The sequence below is a fragment of the Gorilla gorilla genome, chromosome 15 (assembly GCF_029281585.2).
Source record: "Gorilla gorilla gorilla isolate KB3781 chromosome 15, NHGRI_mGorGor1-v2.1_pri, whole genome shotgun sequence".
NCBI lineage: Eukaryota > Metazoa > Chordata > Mammalia > Primates > Hominidae > Gorilla > Gorilla gorilla.
This window is the reverse complement of record NC_073239.2, coordinates 86,977,516-86,998,807: the sequence shown is the minus strand read 5'-3', so window position 1 is coordinate 86,998,807 and position 21,292 is coordinate 86,977,516. Positions and strand designations below refer to the sequence as shown.

At 43.1% G+C, this 21,292-nt stretch overlaps 1 protein-coding gene across 3 annotated transcripts in view; it reads left to right on the top strand.

The window, feature by feature from the left end:
- The window catches only part of SLC8A3 (solute carrier family 8 member A3), a 144,789-nt gene that overhangs the window by 92,872 nt on the left and 30,625 nt on the right, over positions 1 to 21,292 (top strand). Inside the window, exon 1 of one of the 3 annotated variants that reach the window (XM_063697935.1) lies at positions 15,621 to 16,083. The exons of the other annotated variants lie outside the window; for them this stretch is intronic. The gene's annotated coding sequence lies outside the window, so the exon portion shown is untranslated. Of the gene's footprint in view, positions 1 to 15,620; positions 16,084 to 21,292 lie in introns of those variants that run through there. 3 annotated transcript variants of the gene reach the window in all.

Genomic DNA, 21,292 nt, shown 5'->3' with positions numbered 1-21,292 from the left:
ACTAAAAATACAAAAATTAGCTGGGTGTGGTGGCACACACCTGTAGTCCCAGCTACTTGGGAGGCTGAGGCAGGATAATTGCTTGAACCCGGGAGGTGGAGGTTGCAATGAGCAGAGATTGCACCACTGCACTCCAGCCTGGGTGACAGAGTGAAATTCCACCTCAACGAAGAAAAAAAGAAGATATATGGGTATGTGTAGAACTCACAGAAGGGCAAACAGGCCTTAACAGGTGCTGAAAACAGGAACTGGGAAGTTGCCAGTACCTTCCTGTCTTTTCCCCTGGAACCAAATGGTTTCTTACTTGCTTCTCTCTGCACCTCTGTCTCATTTCCCTCTCTCTTCAGATGATTTTTCATTGTTGCATCATACACATAGAAAAATCAGGATCCACCCTCCCAAGTTTACATATCGTTGTTTCAGGCAGCCATAGTATCCTTAAAACTCCACATTCCAGGGAGAAAGCTTGGGTCAAGGATTCAGCCAAAGGGCAGGGAAATGGAGTAAAGATGCAACTGCCAGGTCTATGGGCAGCAAGGAGGCCGGGAAGAAAGCTGCTGTCGTGGTCCAAGTGACAATTCAAAAGCTCAAAGCATAAGTAAGTTGTGTGCTTTTCACAGATGGGGAAACTGAGGCACAGAAGGAACCTGGCTGGGGTCCAGGTCTCTGGCCTTTGTGTCAATGCTAGGTCACTGGACGTGGCGTCTGATTTCTACAGGAAATGTGGTTTCTCTACTTTGTCCCAGAGCCCACTCAGAGCACTGGCTGGCCAGGGGGTCCTGGGGCCCTCTTAGGATAGTCTCAGGCCAACAGCCCCAGGACAGAAGCAACCAAAGTGAAGTTATGGAAGAAAGCTCTTTGCTGATCTGTCAATGGCACCCTTGTAGAGCCAATACTTAGAACACCTGGATTTGAATACTCATCTCCAAAACCTGTGTTCTTTCTACCATGTGACAAGCCCTCGTAAACCTCACAACGTCTCTATGAGGTGAGCGCTTGCAGATCCACACTTTAGATAAGCAAATGGAGGTTCAGAGGGTAAGCAGCTAGTTCAAGGTTATGCACCTGAGCCAGGATGTGGACACAGCTCTGTGTTTGATTCCTAAGGGCCTGTGCTTTAGCCACTTTGCAATACTGCTGCTGTCTGCTTCATTTCCTCATCTGTCAGATGGGAACGATAATACTCAACTCACATGGATACTGTATGAGGAAAAACAGATAAAAGAAGAGAAAGTGCTTTGAAAACATAAGCAGCCCCGGCAGATGGGAATTATTTTTGCTGCTGACACACATCCTCAGCCCTGAGGGCTCTGCTGAGCCATACCCAGCTCAGAGCTCTGGAGGCACCTCCTCCCCATCAACAGCAGGGGGGACATTCTGTCTTCATCCTGAGCAGGCTGACAAACTGAACCCCACTCCTCCCTCAATGTCCCCATGCTGGGAAGGAGTATAGCTCATGCTGTGTTCTGTCTTGTTGCTGAGAGAATGCAGAACCCAGAATTTGGGTCTCAGCAGGTTGGGGAGATAAGGAAATGTATTTCTTCCCCTAAGATTTCTTTTTGAAATATTTTCATTTGTGGAATCAGATTGTGCATGCAAGTTTCTTCCAGAAATGTAAGACGTCATAATGATGGGAACTGTTGGTTTTATAATTGAAGGATGGGAAAGGAAACTGATATTTATGGAGCACCTGTTCTATACCAGGCAGCTACCCAACCATCAGCCATTGTTGCAATGTTATGCAAGCTTTATTATCCACATTTCACAGTCTGAGAGTCTGACTCAGCAATGTTGTGTTCTATGCGCTAGTTCCCACAGGTAGGTGGCTGCAGCGCTGGGATTTGAACCCATCTCCAAAGCCTCCATCTTTCTACCACTGCCTCCCATTGGTGGGGAGGCCATGGACTGGCTGTCAGAGATGTCCTTTCCAGTCTAGCAGACTGGGAAGCTGCTGGAAGCTACTTATGCAAAGGTCAGCAAGGAAGGAAACAGAGTCAGAACTAGATGGGGCTCCCCTGGCCACTTTTCCATGCTGGCCCACACGTCCGGCTAGCAGTCAACATTGGGTCTTATGCAGAGCCACCTGTGTTCAATGGAAACATCCTGGACACTGCACAAACTAGTGGGAGCCTGTGAAGGAACAGCCTGTCGGGTTCATTGAGGTTCAGCCCAACTCATGAGCTAGGGCAGGTACCAGAGGGTGTGTTCCACCCAAATGGGGCAGGTAGGCAGGGTACACAGGCTCCATTTTCATGACCAAAGGCTGAGCAGAGAGGCTTTCTGAGCAGTGGCAGAATGGGAAGTGTCAAGAAGCTTTGTTTGACAATTGAGTCAAGAGGACAGAAAAGACAGAAAGCAGACATCAGAATTGGGAAGGCTCACCCCAGCTCCTTGACAAAGGTGCTTGAGGCCAGTTCTTGAAGCAGTGACCCTGCCTTATGTCATGTGTTTATCAAAGCCGGCCCATCAGCCCTGCAGTGGCCTCTGTGTTTAGAAAAGGGCCTGACATGATTCTCTGAGAAAGGATTTGACAACAACAAAGTGTTGCCGTATGTGTTGTCTCATCCCCTCAATAGTCCTGTGAGGTATGTGAGACAGGTGTTACTCTCTCCACTTGGCAAATGGGGAAAAGAGGGCCCAGAGAAGTGAAGCTGCTTTCCCAGGACCACACAGCTGGTCAACAGTGTCCATCTCAGCTGTTCTGTCTCCCACACCCAATACCCTGTGCACCACGCAAACAGAAAGACAACTGGACAACCAGGTCATCTAATGAGTATGCATGCTATGATCTCTCTCATTTTGTCTTTCAGGGCTATACCCTAGGAGAGCTAATCATTCTTGGTTAGATAAGAAATAGCCAACACTTCTGCAGCATGGTAGGCCAAATACCACCAGAATAAACTCAGACCCAAAGAGATGCTCAGAATGTGTGGAGTTAATACTTCACTATATAGCTCTAAGGTATAAGCCTTGTACATCTGTCACATTATGACATGTGCTTACTCCCACCTCAATTCCTGAGTCCACATTACAACAAATACAATTTCAGGCTTTGAACTAACAATGCCAATGTTTCTGAAGCCCATATTAAATGCCAAAACCTGAGTCAGCTACTGGAGGTAGAGACATGAATAAGATGGTCCATATTATTTCAGAGGATTCTTTGGTTGCAAAGGGCAGAAACCAAGCTTGAATTCACTTTGGAGAAATTGGGATTTTTTTGGCTTGCATAAGCAAAGCATGAGAAAGAAAGTTCCAGGGATGATGAAAACCAGGAATGAAAATGTCTCCAGAATTCTTTCTTTTTTCTTTTAGGCCACCTTTTTTCTCTCAAACTGGTTCCCTCCACTGGGCTGGAGACATAACTACCGGCAGCACTCAGACCCACATCTTCAGTTTAAATGTTGGAAATGGACTGTCAGAGAACATTTAGGCCATTCATTCTGTGGGAGAGATAGGCTATGTAAAAAGATAGCTACTCCCATGTGAACAATGTGGTTAGGGTTAGAGGCATGAATATACCCCAAACCAGGGGTGTGGGAAAGAGGTTGACACTCTAGGTGATAATACCCAGACCTTAAGGAGCTTTCTGTCTAGAGGGAGGTATGGACATGGACAAGTAATCAACAGCTACAAAGCAGAGCTGCCAGCTCTGCAACACAAGAGCCCTGAGAGGCATGACAGGGGCAGGGTGGGGATCCATGTGGGTCTGGATTGAAGCGAGGAGGAGCATCAGGAAAGCATTCCAGGAGAGCTGAGTGACACTTGAGCACACCCTCAAAGAATGACTGGGGGTCATGAGGTATACAAGGGAGGAAGTGCACCCGAGATAGAAACAATCACATAAGCAAAAATGCAGAAGAATATGAGGATCTGGGAAGGGCAAGTAGCTCAGTAGTGTTGGAGGCCAAGGGACACGAAGGAAGGTGATAAAGCCCTGATGTTAAGGATAGAAAAATCAAAGTCCTTTGAAAATCATGTGGAGTTAGGATCTCAAGAACCCTACAAGGATTTCTTTAGAATAGAATCAAAGAAAAACAAAGTTTACAGTCTGTGAGGGTTGGATAGGAAGGAACGTGGTGAGAAATGTTGGCTTGAGAACCGCATATCCATAACACAATCATGTTTTAGAGGATTTGGGGGAAGGGAGAGAAAAATCTCAAATTGTCTCAGTAACTAATGAGCTTTCATGTACATATAAAATTGTAATAAATGCAATTGTGAGGATGATGGTGAGATGAGCAAAATAATCCAGTTTGTAATTGTAGTTATCAGGCTTGGCATATCCTGCAGGTCACACTTCTAAACATGACTTCGAAAAATCAAAGATCAGCTAAGTTTGAGGTAAGTATTGAAAGAGGGAGATTATGTTGCCTCAAGTTAAAATAGAACATAAAAGATGGTGATTCAAGTGATCAAAAGCACCAAGCTTCCCTGTTAGGATTCAAGGGAGGGGTGCGTGGCTCCGACACCAGATATCTGCAAAGCAATATGAAATGAGATCAATAGTAGACATTGAAAGATTGAAACTGATATAGGATATTCAAGTACCAGCTTCAAGAAAATGAAATGAGACCTAATAAAAGAGAGTAGGAGTCAAGGGGGTATACGATATTAAAGAAAGTGAAGAGCCAGGGTTTGTAGGAAGGAAGGGAGAAGAGGCAAAGAGAGCAGCTCTTTTAACACAGGAGCTTCCTCCTTTCCCATCCTACCTCCTGCTAAAAGCTGAGTTTGTTTTAGCTGAAATGATTGTAAGACAAATTTTTATTATTAAAAAAGGAGCTATTTTGTGTTGGTTTCCATTATAAAATCAGAGCTCTGCTGCCATAAAATTAAATCCCATAATAAAATGAGTAGAAAACGTGATGTCCTGCAGAAAGGAAGATGGCAGCCCACTCAGTGCCATGCTGGGCTTGACTATATACAAGCCGCGCATCTCCTGCTGCGAGTTGTAGCTGCTGCCCAGCAGTGCACATTTTCGTTGCAGCTGTTTTCCTCACATTCTGAGGTTTATGAAATCCCTCATCCATCAACAATTGATCTTTAGCTCTTAGTCCAGGGGTTGTCAACTGGCATTCCATGGACCTTTAGAGGATTGATGGCTAGGTTTTCAAAGATCTTTGAACCCCCTGAAATTATATACAAAATACTGTGTGTGAGTATGTGCATTTTTCTGGTAAGAAGCACCTGAATTATCGAAGCAGTTTGTGATCCCCCAAAAAGCTAAGAACTACTTCCTAGAGCAAAGGGAGATTTTGCTACACTTAGAGATTTACACATTTGACCAGGGCAGCTCACACAAGTGGGATGCGGTTTCACATTTCATGGCAGATCTGCTTCCAGCTATACAAATTCATCAAGAAAATATTGTAATACTTCTATATGAGTCAGGAATTCACTATATTTAACTTATTTGGAATAAGAACCACTATATATATACAAGTTTTTCCAAAAGACTGAAGGTTCTTCCTGTGGCAGGAAGGAATATGATTAGATTCATGAAGCGCCTTTATGTTTATATTTCAACTCCGAAAGATAATTGTGACTTTACTAAATCAAACCTGTATACCACGATTAGGAAAATGTGGACTGATTTGGGGTTCTAGGGGTAAAATGTGACCCCTGTGAAGTACCAATGCACCGTTCTTTTATCTGTGAATGGGCACTGAGCTTCTGAAATTAATTAGTAGGCAGGAGGACATGCGCATATGACGTGATAGTTTAAGTACTGATAATTATTCACTTGGAAGCGAAGAGAATAAAATTCAGAACACAGTATTCCTTAATGGGAAATCAACTTAGAGGAGGTAGGAGGGAGAGCAAGCAAGAATATTTCTGGTAAAGCATGCATAAATCAATGGTCAGCCAATGTGTTGATCAAAGAAATTATCTTTCGGGGAAAACAGTAGAAGGCAATTGAAAAACAAGCATCAGGCTGCATAAAAACAGCAAACAAAAGTCACAATGGCTTGATTGTGTGATGAGGTAATTAACGGCTGCAGTTAGCAAAATATGTTAAAAAAAAAAAAAAGACAGAAAGGGTAGTTACAGGAGAAAAACATCCCCGCAGATCTTCAAAATCAGAAACAATGAAAATAATTATTTCAAAAATTAAGAAAAAAACTCTCTGATTTATACCTGAATTACCTGGATAATTGGTAAAATTTCCTGCATATACAAATCTTGGTCCTCTGCTCCTCTCTCTATAAATAAATAGAAATGTATGAATCAATAGTCAGCCAATGTGTTGATCAAAGAAATTATCTTTTGGGGGAAAATTGGTAGAAGCCAATTAAAAAACAAGCATCATATTGCATGAAAACAGCAAACGGCTGGATGGTGTAATGAAGCCACACAATATGTATTAAACACATCATCTACACAGATGGATTCAAAGATACCTTCTTTGTGTCTAAGTCCCAAATCTGTGTTTCCTGGCTCTGTTCCCTCATATCTAGTCATTCTCTAAGTCAGCATGCCCAACTTGAAAGTGTCATCTTCAAAACCTACTTCTTCTCTTCTGGAAGTTCCTCCTCTGCCCATTGCTCCACAATCCCGACCTCTTTCACCCAGCAGCAAACCTTAAATTTATCTTTTACTTTGTCTTACTTCCCCTTCTTATATTCAAAATGTTTCTCGCTTGCATCTCTTTTCGTTCATTTCGTAAGCATTTATGAGCTCCTGTTATGGTTTGGAAACTGTTCTTCATGCTGGAGGTGGCCTTATAAACAAGTAATTTCAATTGAGTATTTAGTATGTTAAGTGCCATCCCAAAGGCAAACACCAGCTGTGGGAGACTCCCCAAATCAGTCTAAGGAAGTTGGGAAAAGCGTCTCAGAGAAGATGGTGTCTGAGATGGGGAGGATGTGTGGAACTGGGCAAGGAAGAGAACAAGTAACAACATTCTAGAAAAAGGCCTCTTTCAGCATGCTAAGAAGTTTGTAGGACAGAGGAGTTACCATTCAAAATTTGGAGGGAAGGAAGAGCATAGTGAGGTTTGTCACTTGAACAGATAACTTCAGCTGTGCTGGGTGAGTGAAGTTGAGTGGGTACAAATCAGGTCAGGAATATAAGTTAGGAGACTGTTACTAGAATCCAGGCCAGAGGTGATGGTGGCCAATATATGAGAGTTTTAGCAGGGAATGAAAAAAACAAAATGTGTTCATGAGGTAGAAGTAGGTAAAAACAACAGGATCTGGTTCCTGATTGGAAAAGGGGGTAGTCTGGAGAGGAAGCCAGAACGCAGGCAAGAATGCATAGTGGTACCATCCACTGACATAGGGATTAAAGGAGGAGAAGAAGCTTTGGTAAAGAAAATAAGAAGTTCAGCTGTGGAATGTTTGAATTTGATTTCTCTGATGAGGAATAGTTCTAGGTGATGATAATGCTCAGGGTGTAGACTTGAGAGTGGATGGGTAAAGTAAAGGTTGAGGCTATTAAAAGGGAAAAGGTCAAGGAACTGAGGGCCAAGGATTTATGATAAGTTATCTTGGGCCACTGAAGCCACGCAGGATGCTGGCAGGAAGCCTATGAGCCAGGTCTTCAATGTTGAGTCCAGTGACTCGTGTCAGAAGCAGCAGGAGAAGCATTGATAGCCTGATGGGGAAGGAGCCGTTACCTGAGAGTAGCAGAGAGAGTTATCCTAGCTGACACAGCTCTCAGGGATTTGCTTCTAAAGTAATCCTTAGGAAAGAAAGAGCAGCATCCACAGGAGACTGGTGGGCACTGGCTTCCCCAGAAAACCTACCTAGATGAATTCTATTCTCAAGGGACTCCTATTTAGACAAGGGGCTTTGTTAGTTCTCAGAGCATCACCAAACAGATGTATATCTCATTACTTGCCCCCACAACCTTTCTGCTCTGGCCACATGGGCCTACCCATTGTCTGCTAAATGCACTTCATATTTTCTTGTTTCAGTGCCTCAGTATTCATAATCTTCTTTTCCTAATCTCTGCACCTCACTTACCTGAATCTTTTGTATTCTCAATGACCTGCTCCATCCCAGCCCTTTCAAGAACCTTTAATACCTACCAAGTGAACACTCTCTCCATTGATTACACACTTCCTGTAGCACCTGTTCTATAATTATGAAATATTACCTATTGTACACATATATTTCAATCTCTTGGTGGACAGAGAATCCAATTTATGTCTTGTCAATTTGTAGCACATTTCCTTGCATATGTAGATGCACCATGAATATTTAGAGAACTTGTTAGTTAATTTCTTATTTAACATGGGCTGCAAAGTTCTGGTCCATGCATGTCTTTTATAAAATAGAAATGACGGATGGTGCATGGAGCTTAAATTCCATGAAGCAGAAACATATGAGAGATGGAGCTGAATTTGTTTGCCTGTACAGCTCTTACAGCAATTGCTTCCAATTTGTTTGATTTACCTAAGAGCTAAAATTGTGAATGGCAGCTCAAACGATTTTTCTGTACATTCAGAAAGTGAATTTGAATATTTGATGGAGAGTAACTGCTTAAGACAGGAAAAAGGGGGAGATTATAGCTTTTAACTTTTTTTTATGGCAGAGCGTTAAGGAAAAAAAAGTGCAGATAAATGAGATCAAATGGCAAGTGTCTGAACCTGCTGGACACAAGTCCCGGTAGCCATTGATAGACAGTGTTTATATGACTTCTGGGCCATCAATAGATAGATAAGGTACGTCAGCGGCCAATGTTCCAGGAAGTTTGAGAAGATAAATGGAAGTTGCACAACAGCCCAAGAGCTTCCTTAGGAGGGCTGTGCTCCTCCAGAGCGCCATCTGCCTGTGTCTGCCTGTTCTTCTTCTTCACATTAAATGCTTTTCCTTTTCTCATTTTTATGATGGTTATCCTAAAGATATGCTAGCCTGGACTTTGACGAGGACATCTGGAGATAAGAAAGATTCTGAATTATTTTTCCCTTTGGGCAATTGTAGCAATTTTAAAACTATGTTAGATGGCTAGAGATTCTTGAGAATATTTCTTTTCTTGGAAAATCATAAGGCTTTGGATAGTGGTACCTATAGAAGCTGACATCAACAGCAGCCTGCCTCCAGTCGATCAGGGCCTTTGGAACTTCATGGGGCTCCTCTACTGACAGCCCCATCGGTTTCCCTCCAGCACACGTAACTCAGCATTGACTCTGGGTAGTAGAGGGTGGTTTATGGAATCTGATTCATCTCAGAAAGAGGTGGATGCAAACACATTCCCAGAGCAGAAGGCTTGGCATATCTGGTCTTAGGCAGAGGGAACTGGAGATACTTGTCCTATTGTTCTTGAGATTCCAGCAAAAATAGCCCATTACAGAGGAAGAAGATATTCAGGTCAAATGAAGGCTTTGGTGCTATAACATTGTCTTAGAAAAAAAAAGAAAGAAATTGGCCAGGTGCAGTGGCTCAGCACTTTGGAAGGCTGAGGGGGGCAGATCACTTGAGGTCAGGAGTTCGAGACCAGCCTGGCCAACATGGCGAAACTCCATCTCTACCAAAAAGTATAAAACAATAGCCGAGTGTGGTGGCGGGCTCCTGTAATCCCAGCTACTCGGGAGGCTGAGGCCGGAGAGTCACTTGAACCTGGGAGGCGGAGGTTGCAGTGAGCCAAGATCGTGCCATTGCACTCCAGCCTGGGCAACAGAGTGAGACTCCATCTCAAAAAAAAAAAAAAAGAAAAAGAAAAAAGAAAAGAAAGAAATTAAATTAAAAAAATTGTTTTTTAAACAAAGGAAGCCTTTGGGCTTGGAGTCCAACTAAGCTAGGCTGGAAAACCGGTTTCATCTCGCTTCTCTGTGCAACTTTGGATTTTACTGAATCTCTCTTATTCTCAAATCCCTCCTCTGTAAAATGAAGATAATGCTAGTACCTGTCTCATCAAGTTGAATGAGACTTAAATGAGATGTGTTGAAAGCATTTAGTATAGTATCTGGCACATAAAGAGCACTCAATAAATGCTGGCTATAAAGAAGCCAGAGAGAGACTCGGAGGTGATGAGAGAGGCCACAATTCCCTCCATTTCATTGAAAAGCAATTTTTATTATCTCATTTGAAAGGCAGTATAGTATAGTGGTTAAGGACATGCACTATGGAGCTAGACCTCCTCAGTTCACATTCTGTCTCTATCATTTATTAGCTGTGACTTAACCTTCTTGTGCCTCAGTTTTTATCATTTTTGAGAGAGGAGTAATAATAGTTCCTACTCTGGTGTGTTGTGGAGATTTGATGAGTTAATACATATAAAGCACACATAGTAGTGCCTGGAGCATATTAAATGACATGTAAGTATTAGCTGTTATTTTATTAAACAACATGTGGCATAGGACATATTGGAACATTGAAGTCTTTGAGGCTCTTCCCAGTTTCATAAATCAGAGACTACAGTATAAATATCTGCTTACATGTCTGCTTTCCCCATTGGACTGCGAAATCTTGAAACTGTTTTATTCATCTCTGCATAGTGTTGGCATCGTATTATGATACCTGACATTTACCAGGTGCCAAATGGGACTGGGCGTGTTGTAGGGATTCAGTCAATGTGGGTCATTGCAGGCAGGGAGGTGGGTCGGGTTAAAGGTAAGAGAAGGGCTTTGGGGCATCACATTAAGTAGTTACCAGATTGAACTGCAAACATTGCTATCCAGGAGAAATCAGGTCAATATTTCACCTTCACAACAATACCAGTACAGTCCAAGGAGAATGCATAGAAGGAAAGAAATCATAATCTGATTGTATGTGTTTTTTTAGTAGTAAATAATAATTATTATTACTATTGCTATACAATTTTGTGTGTTGGTGTGTTTTGTTTTGTTGTGCATGAAAAATCGGGTGCTAATCTATTCCCCTTCCCAACACCAGTGCTCAGAAGAAATTTCCACAGATAGAGAATCTATAAGTTATGAATTTGGCCTTGATGGATTCTGGGTCACTATTTCTCAATGTTTGTCCACGTCATGTGAAGCTCTTAAGATAAAGAACAATGTCTTACTCGTCTTTTTAACTTCTTTACCCCCTAATGCCTGTCACATACTTTGCCCATGGAAACTCAATAGACATTTGTAAATGGAATTTAATTTCTGAGGTCCAGTAAAGCCTTTTTCCATCCTTCCCCTACTACACAGTTTGTCTAACCATGTCTTCCCTTCCATCATCCACCTTATAAACATTATTCCTCATTCTTCCATCACATTCTTGACACCTCCCATGTCCAATGTCAAACAAGTACCATTTGGGAAACAGAATTCTAGGAATCTGGAGACCTAGAGCTCTTCAGTCCCTGAAATCCAGTTTTCTGAGCTGAGACAGTTTCTTAATTTCTCACTCCAACTCCGTTTCTCCTCTTTCTCAATGGATATTTTCCAAGTCTCCATTAGGCATATAGCAATTCCAGAAAACATTCAATTTTCCCTTCTCTTAATGCCATGCTCCAAAACATCACATTCCCTCTAGACATTGAGCATTGGAGAGAGATGGAAAAGTACTTTGAAAATGTGTGCATGTGAGAAAAATGCTAAGTGTTCTGTCTGGTCACTTCAATGACAAGTTTGCTACTTTAGAAACTTGACTAGACAGAGTGTGAGGAAAAACATGAAAAGAAAAAAATGTGTTCAGCTTGGCTGAATAATGACCAGCAGGGTGAAAAGATAAGATAACCACCCACTCACAGGATTTCTATCCTCAAGCCCTAGAAGGTTGACAACAGCAGACATTGAAACTACTCTTAATGGAGGGTGTGCTAAAGAAGCAACATTATAGCCACTTTTGGGAAAGCAAATAGGAAAGTTGGTGAAATCGAGAAGATGTCTAAGCATGTGAGATACCACCTCCATCTTGGAAAATAACCAAGGTGATACAATGTTATGCAGGACCCCTTAATTAAAACAGATTTAGTGATTAATATCAGGAGCATTGTCAAGAATCACAACAGCAATTAGTTAATATTGAGCAATTTCTGCTAAGTAATTTGCAGGAGGGCATCTCACTTAATTATCACATCCTTTTACAGATGAGAATATAGAGGCTTAAAAAGGTGCTTTTCCCAATGTTATTCAGCTATAAGTGGTCAGTCATGACTCAAACATAGGTCAACCTGACAACAAGATCTTCACTCTTAACTTCTCTCCTGTGTTGTAATACCCTTGATCCATGGAAATGGACCATCTTCATATACTGCTTTTGTTGCCTCCAGAATGTCCAGGTATGGATTGGGTAATGCTCAAAGACAGAGAGGAATAGAGTATTAAAAAGATCCCTGGCCTCATTTTCTGAAGACATGAGCCTAAGCTGAGCTGTACCATTTACCATCTATGTGAACTTGGGCAGATTTTTTGACACTACTGGGTCTCAATTCCTGTAACTCTCAAGTGGAAGTGAGCCTAACTGCATAGACTTCACTGGGCTGTTAAGAGAATAAAATGAAATAACTGTAAACAGAAGTGCCTAGTGCACATGCAAAGGATTATTGGGGCTTTCTACCCTTCAGGGATTAGAAGTTGATAGTAGGCAACAAGTTATAAGAAATACGGTCAATTGTCTGCTGACCAGGGCTAGAGTTAATTGTCTCTGGAAAAAAGGATTCGCCTCTCTTTCTCTTCTTCCTCCAAAACTTAAGACGTTTGCAGCTGAATCCCCAACAGGATTTTGTTTTCCTCTGGGAGAGAGGAAACAGACCAATATACCCCCAAAACTAACCCCATAATTTCATTTCAGCAGTAAAGTGAGGTCCTTGATAACTGCCCTGCCCAACCTGCAGGGTGGTTGGGAAACTCTGAATGGTCATGCATCGGGAAGCATTTCGTCCACTGTAAAGAGCTCTCCAGAGATGATAAATCTCATCAGAAGGCTTCATGCTTGAGGCATGGATTCTTGGAAAAACAATCACTCTACATATGTGGTCAGAATCTAAAGGAGATGCTGGGGAGAGGAGCTAGGTCAGTCTCCAAAGTGGAACAGTAGAAACTAATCATGTGGAGCCTAAACTTATGAAGGTTTTTAAAATCAGAATTGGCCACCTTCCTTTGGACCATGAGCTCAGATTGTGAGTTGTGACTAGGTCACGTCTCCTTCCTGCCCCTGTTTCCCTCCTCTCCCTACCTGTCCCTCCTTGACCCCAGGAAAAATTGCCGGGATATGAAAGTTAATTATGACCCAAGGGAATTGGTACAGATGGGGAAGAAAGAAATGCATTCAAGAGCATTTCCATCAGTACTGAAATTACACAGAAGGCTGGTGAATTTGGGCTATCCATTCTCGCCTCCCTCTGTGCCCATAATTCCCTGGCCTACTTCAATTTCATTTTCCCTTTGGTTCAGAGGAATGCTTGATGGCTTAAGCTAGCCTCAGTTGGCCAAGCACTGGAGAAACAGAGAGGTGTATGACACAGCTACACCCCCATGGGGCTCACAGGGCAAGGTGAGAGAAGACAGAAGTTGTATGTGCTGGGTGCCACGTGGTAGCTACAAACTAGAAATGAGACCAGGTTCAGAAGAGGAAGAGGGCTTGCAGACCTGAGTCATGGGGAAAGTTTCTTCAGGAGATGGGATCTCAGCTCTGCCTTGTACGCAGGGCTTACATAATAAATATGTTGCATTGTTGTTGTTGTTATTGTTGATTTAACAAGATTTTGTTTTAAGAAGATTTTGTAAAAACAACTGAACAAATGCAATCTCCTGCCAGAGCAGGCAGCAACAAAGGAGATTAGGAATATAACCCCCTTGAAGACATTCCTTCACCTACCTGGTGCTGGATTACCTAAAAGCTTCAGCTAAGTAGGGTCACCCCCCCAAGAAATTATTTAAAAAAAATTGAAATCTGATATTTTTAGAAAATCTTATCACGGATATTTAATTGGACTATTTACACCTATTTAGGGTCAGTCGGTTTTGGACAAGTATGCAGGGGTCTTGTAATCAGACCACTGGGGTCAAATCCTAGTTCTGTCACTTCCTAGCTGGGTGACCTTGGACAAAGTTACCTGACTTCTAATAGCTTCAGATTCCTCATGGGCAAAATAGAAATGCTACTAGTACTTAATAGTGCTCTGAGAAGGATTCAATGAGAAGGATTAAATGTATGTAACGCACAGTGTTTGCCCATAGGAAGCTGTTATTTATAAGGGAGGGGAGCATCCTAAGGTCCTCAGAATTTAGGAGAACTAAAAATCTTACACTGACTTCTCCCTTCAACAGCACCTTCAGAATCTCCTTCATTTTTCATACTGTTCTTTCAACCCTTTGATGAATGAGAAATTAAGCATTCTTTCCCTGCAGATTTTCCCAAACCTTCTGCTTTGGCCAATAAACATATTTTTAGTCCCAATCTTGCATGCTCCTTTGGGACTTTTCATCTGATAAACATCCCCTCCTGTGCTCTTGAATCCAATACCCTTCTTCCGTGCCCTCCACCCAGAGTCTCCTTGTATCTGCTGTTAGGCACAATGATGACCCCACCAAGGACAGACAATGGCTGTGGCCTCACCTGGACCTTGATGACCCACATAGCCTAGAGCCCAGGGATCAGCCACTGATGGAGGCCCAGAGGGCAGTTGGAAAACTTCACAAGACAATCCAGCCTGATTGTTTTGACATGCCTGACCTCAGGCTGCTAAAAATGAGCTCGAGGAATCAGATAGGAAAAAGAGATAGGTGATGCAATTTTATTCCATCTCCCAATTTTCTGAGTCAAGAGTTGTTTGTTTAACTCCAGTTAAATTAGTATTTATCCAAATTTCCTGGGTGCTTGTCCAAAGAAAAGTACCCCAGATCTACAAATTAGAATCTGGGACTGGGACTTAGGAATTGGCACTTTTACAATTATACCAGATGTTTCTAATATGGGTACTTCAACCACTACCCTTACAGAAGTGCTGCCTAGGACCCTCTCTTCTGGCAGGTGAAGTGGAAGGAGGTTTTGTCGAAGGGAGATTCTCCACTTCAACTTGAGCGTCTCTGCTTATATCCACTTTGTTTGGTTCTATTTCACCAAAGGCTTTCATCTTCACATAAATTTTCTTCAGCTTTAAATAATTAGTTTTGGTAACCATTGGTATACTGGAAAGAACATTAGATTTGGAGTCCAGGTGGCTTGAGTTCAATTCTCTGCTCTGCCATTTACCAGCTGTGTGACATTGGGCAAGTTGCCAACATATCTATGTCATTTCCTCATGTAAAGATAATCCCACTTCACCAGGCCACTTTTGAGGACCCAGTGAAATGATGTGTAACCATTTTAGGAACACTGGATCATTCTACAGTGCAAGTTTTTACATCAGCTTGGAGCCTACCATGCAGACATTCAAATCCACTGAGTGTATGGAGCTCCGTGCACAAATAAAAGGACTTCTCTTTTCTGCCCTTGTACAACTTTGGTTTCCTTAATCAACAGAATCCATGACAATCCTGGGCCATGGTATAAAGATGGGACTTTCTTCCTGTGAAGGAGTCTGGTCTGAACATCTTCCAAACTCCAACATAACTGATGTCATTTCTCCACCCAACCCCGTTTGCTGTCTCCTGACTCAATTGCTAGAGAAGCCACTTAAGGAAGGTTCCTGGAGTTAAGGCTGTGTCTGGGCCAGTGTAGCGAGCAGTTTCCAACAGTCAGTCCTCTTTATCTTCTCTTTTCCTGTGAGCCTTTACTAAGCACTGCCTCCTCCTGTCTCCTTGCTGCATCTCCTGATGGAATGCACAGGTACATCTCCTTGGAGAGTACCAGCCAGGAACAGTCCACAGCCAAGGCCACCGATCCTCACCGCTGAGCTCCATCTTTCCTTTCAAGCTGTCCTTCCCCTCCCCTCTCCACCATCACCATAGCAACACAGTGGTATAAAAAAATGAAAGTGCTAAGGCATCTAAATATAGTCTGAGTATCAACTCTTCCAGCATGGAGCCGAAAACCTAGGGAATGACAGCTAGATGCATCCAGACGATAACTGGCAGCCAGGAGGGTGGATAAGTCAAAGGAAGGGGTCAAGGAAAGAAGGGAAGGAAAGGGAACCATCATTTACTGAGCCTGCTGCCTGTGCTTTCTCACGTCACCCGCACGACAACCCAATGTGAATGTTATCATCGCCAGGTAACTGCTGAAGAAACGGAAGCTCAAAGAGGTAAGAGATTTGGCCAAGGTCACACAGCTATAAGCAATAGAACTAAGATTTTAACTCAAGTTTCTATGGCCCCAGAGTTTATGTGTTTCTCTCTCCATACCACAAGAACAGGTGCAAGTGAGAGATTTTGCTGGAAGCACTGGGCTTTTTGAGCAGGCCATATAAAAATTCCGAGCCCAGAGCTCAACTAAATTATTGGAAGAGACTGGGCCAAATATAAGACTTCTATCTAAGCAGCACCTGTGTTTCTCAAGGACTGAGGAAAATGAAGGGGGAGGGTTGGCAAGGCTGCATTTCCCAGGGTGCGTGATTATATGGCATGGGGGTGGGGGCCATTATGATGCCCGGACATGGAACTTACACCAGTGCAGAAAGGGTGTGATTAGAAGCCCTAAGCCAGAGAATGTTCAGTGTGATAAATGCCATTATTTTTTCCCTCATTCATTCAATAGATTTTTTTTTTAGACGGAGTCTCACTCTGTCACCCAGGCTGGAGTGCAGTGGCACCATCTCAGCTCACGGTAACCTCTGCCTCCTGGGTTCAAGCAATTCTTGTGGTCCAGCTTCCTGAGTAGCTGGGATTACAGACGTGCACCACCACGCCTGGCTGATTTTTTTTTTTTTTTTTTTGTATTTTTTAGTAGAGACAGGGTTTCACCATGTTGGCCAGGCTGGTCTCGAACTCCTGACCCCAAGTGATCCACCCGCCTCCACATCCCAAAGTGCTGGGGTTACAGGTGTGAGCTACCGTGCCTAGCCTCATTCAACAGATATTTTTTATTAAGTATCTGATGTGTGCTTAACTCTGGAAATATAGGGGTGATTAGAACAAATGCAGCTCCTGCCCTTGTAGAGCTTATTAGGATAGTGGAGAAGACAAATAAGGAAACAATTATACAATTGATTGATTCTTTACAACTGTAACATGTACTATAAGTACATAACAGAAGAATATCACTTGCCTGATGACTTCAGTGAAAGGGAAATACAGAAGTTCTTACAAATCAAAGCAATCCCCTGGGCCAATTGTAAAGGTGATGCCCACTTTCAAGGTGGACAGAGACTGTGCTAGAAGCTTAGCCTCAACCATGGGTTTGTATGATTGGTAGACCCTGCAGATCCATTCCCAATGATGTATCTTCATACTAATCATGAAATCCATCTAATAGCCATACAAGTGAGGTTTTAAAACCCAACAAACTAGACTCAAATTAAATCTGATGAGGGAATTTATGATTTGTTCTTCCTACAGCCTTTGGTATCACTGACATAAAACTGAATGTATGTGCTGAGGGTGCTTGTGTCTTGGTGATAGACAAGGTAGGTGGTCCAGCCGATGGTACTGGCAGCTTAAAGTCAGCCAGGCCATCAGTGGGAAGTGCCTGTGAATTATGCAGGAGTGGGAGGGGAGGGAGTAGGCAGTAAAGTAGTGCATTTCTGTGGATCCAAAGCTTTCCAAACTACCTGCAAGTCAGCAAATATGGGGGACGTTGTATGACTAAGTGAGAATCAGATAATATAATGTGTGTGGAGCTCTTTAGTTCTTCAGAAAAAATGCTGTCTAAACAGATAGTGCCGGTATCAAAGATAATGATACAGTACCCTAATTTTAATGCTCTGCTACCTACCTGCCAGCTGTTTCCCAGGGATGTGGTAAAGATGAATGGGCAAGATCTGGGAAAGTGCTTTGAAATCCTTGATTAAAGGCCCTCCAGGCAGATGTAGAATTTTAAATGTGTTATATTACTGCCACTATTGTTATGCTTTCTTTTATCACCCCAGAGTTTCACCATCTCCCGTTTCAGGTGAACGAGTCCGCCTGACTCTTTCCTGCCCTGAATGGCATTGGAAAGGTAGCAGCCCTGAGATGTGCCATATAAACAAACATGTTTTTAACCGAGGGATCCGGAGGCTTTCCTGGCTGGCTCCTGTCAGCTGGTCATCACCTCTCTATAAGTCTAGGCTTTCCCAAGCTTATTTTATTTCCTTCAATAGGACAGGAATATGTAAATGTCCTGCTTGAAGTGAGTATTGGCTACAAGCCATCTGCCTCTGAACAGAGGTGAAAAGTGGAAATCGGAGGAAGGGCAGATGTCTTCTGCAGGGGAAACAGACTGTTTTCTGCCACTGCACTCTGCCCAGGCAAAACAGTAAAGGAGCAGCACTCAGGAGAATTCACTGAAGCGAGGGCAGGGTGCAAAAGGAACTTGAGAAATTGGTACTGGGACCCAAAATCAGATTCTGGCATTTCTGGGAAAAGAAATGGGCATGGGTGGGGGTTTTATCTGTCAATAAAAGCATCCAGAATGGGGCTAGAAGGAAGTAAATTCAGTTGCCACCTCTACCTACTGGACATCCACGGAGAACTTCTCCTTATCCAAGGTTGAGGAGCCCTCCAGAGTACATACTGATACCATTGGTTCTCCCACACATACCCTCATGGAGATAAAAACAGGACCCTGGAAGGCCTGTCTGTGTTTAACCAATGGGATTGAAACATGGAAATGAACTGCCCCACAATCCACCCTGTGAGAGACCAAAGAGCAGTGTTGGATTAACAGGGAATGTTACCCTGAAAAGGCATTCAGCTTCCACTGGGGCAGCAGGTACAGTGCAAAGATGATCCCACTTAAATTCCTAAGACAGGAAATAAGGAAAGATGTTGCGGAAACTCAAGACCTCTCAAAGCATACTCGTTTGTCTGCAGTTCTTCCGCAGACCAGACCACAGAATTCAGAAAACACCCTACCTGGTTCCAAACCAGCACCTGCCAAACTTCTCACCCTCTTCTGACCCTGTCCTGGGAGTTAAGAAAAAAAAATCACTTTATTGGTTGCTCCAGTTATAACTTAAACAGACAGACCATCATCAAATTAAGTGACATGTACGACTGCTTATTGTATGCCAGTTACTGTGCTGTGGGGTTTTGGTTCCATTATCTCATTTAATCCTCTCAAAAACCCTGTGAGGTAGGTTTTATTATTGCACTCATCTTAGATTAAGGAAACTGAGGCTCATAGAGATTCGGTAATTTGTCAAAAGCCCTAAAACATAATTACTGCCTCCAGACGTCTCTGATTCTAAGGCCCAGGCTCTTAATCAGTAAATGATCAAATGAATAATGATTTTCATGGCATCTGTCATCGGAAAGAACAATGGAGAATATGCTTAACCAAAGTCATAACCAAATAAATGAACTTGACAGCAGAGATGTGATTCCAGCCAAGATGACTATTTTCATGCATGTTTTGAAGGCCAGGAAAAGGAGGTTAGACTTGTTTGGGAAGGGAAACAGGAGTTATCAAGGTGAACTTTTCCTAAGAGTAGCCCAATAATAGTGCTCCGGAGGGAGTAGTGTGTGCAAGAATAGAGTCAGGGAGACCAGCCAAGTGTGTGCCTCAGCATCCCTAGCACAAATCACACACTAAGCATTAAGATTGTCTCTGCAGTGAGAAAGGCCTGGGCCCAAATTCTGGCTCCACCACTTACTGGTATTCATTAATCATTCATTCATTCATTCAACAAATATATATTGCGTATTGTCTGTGTGCCGGAGACTGTGCTGGGTACTGGCAAAGAACACAGACAAGGTTCCTGCTCTCATGGAGCTTTTATTCTGATGAAGGAAACAGACCATTTACAGATAAACAAATAAATAAACAAGATAAAGGGAAACAGAAAGATTTGATGGAGAGTAGCTGGAGGGCCAAGCAGACCGGGCAGACAAGGTGGTGGCATGTAAGCTAAGACATTTAAAAAGAACCTGGTCGTGAGACTATCTGGAGAAGGAAAGCTCCAGGCAGAGGAAGCAGGTAGTGCAGAGGCCCTGAGGCAGGAGTGAGGACAAGATATTTGAGAAAACAGAACAAAGGCAGGCATGACCATGCCAAGTGGGTGGTGGAAAAGTAGTAGAAGGTGAGTGGGGGAGTGGGGGCATCAAGGTCAGGCTTTGCAGGCTTGATCAGCGTTCTCACTGTGGTTCTGGAGCCAGCAGCATCAATGTTACCTGGGAACTTGTTAGGAATGCAAATTCTCAGGCCCCACCCAGACCTGCTGAATCACAAACTCTGGGATGGGGCACCTCATTGTGTTTTATCGAGCCCTCCAGATGATTCCGAGTATGCTAAAGTTTCAGAATTCCTAGGTTGGATTATGCAGTTCAATTTTAATTTTAAATGCAATGGGAACCTATGAGAGATTTAAGTAGGGGAGCAGCATGTTATAATTTTCTTTAAAAAATTGTTTTTAAGCACTCCTGCTGAGGAGAGAAGGGACCATAACAGGCTAAGAGAAATGGAAGCAGGGAGATAAATTAGGTGGTTATTGCAAGAGGCCAGGTAAGAAGAGAAAGTGGTTTAAGTGGGGTGGTGTGGCAGAGAAGACGGTTCCAAGCAGAGGGGGACCACGCTGACAAATAAGCGCGGGCCACTCACGCAAGCCTGACAAGGCACAAGGCAGAAGGCAAAAGTGAAGGCCAGAGAAAACTGGACAACACCTTTCCAGAGCACAGTTCAAAGGCAATGTCCTCAAAGAAGACACTCCACCCTCCTCCCATTTCCTCCCTATTGCCTAAAAATAAGAAGGATATGCGGCCTATGGCAAACCTTGGGCGGGCACGTGGGAGCTGAGCTCTTGCAAAGGGCAGATAGTTCCTCTGGTGAGAGAGAAAAGGAAGGGCCAGTGAGGAGTGAAGGAAGAGACGAACAGAGAGCCCGAAAGGCTGAGAATGTTGTCTGGCTTCCTGAAAGGCTTAAGGGGTTAGCTCTGGAGGGTGAACTAAAAGGCCTAGTTATATTAAACACACACGCACACACGCACGCACACACATGCACATGCACGCACACACACGCGCACACACACACACACACACACACAGTTGAAGGAGACCTGCAGTTTCCAAAAACAAGAGTTGTATTTTTTTTGTTCATATCATGACCCATAACAATCTCAAAAGAGAAACAATCTCTTGTCTTCCTTGTTTAGGCTTTGGAGAACCTGTAGTAAGTAAGCAGCAGCAGCGGAACTCAAACTCCACTCTTTTCCTACTGTCATTCTCTCTATTACACCACAAGGCATCAGAGGACCGCAAGAATCGCCTCCCTAGGGTTAGGTTTAGGGCAAGGTAAATGAAGTGAGTCAGCAAGGGCAGGATAGGAACCTGTCTTTATTTAACATTTTGATATTTTGTTTATCATGGATTTGTTGCATT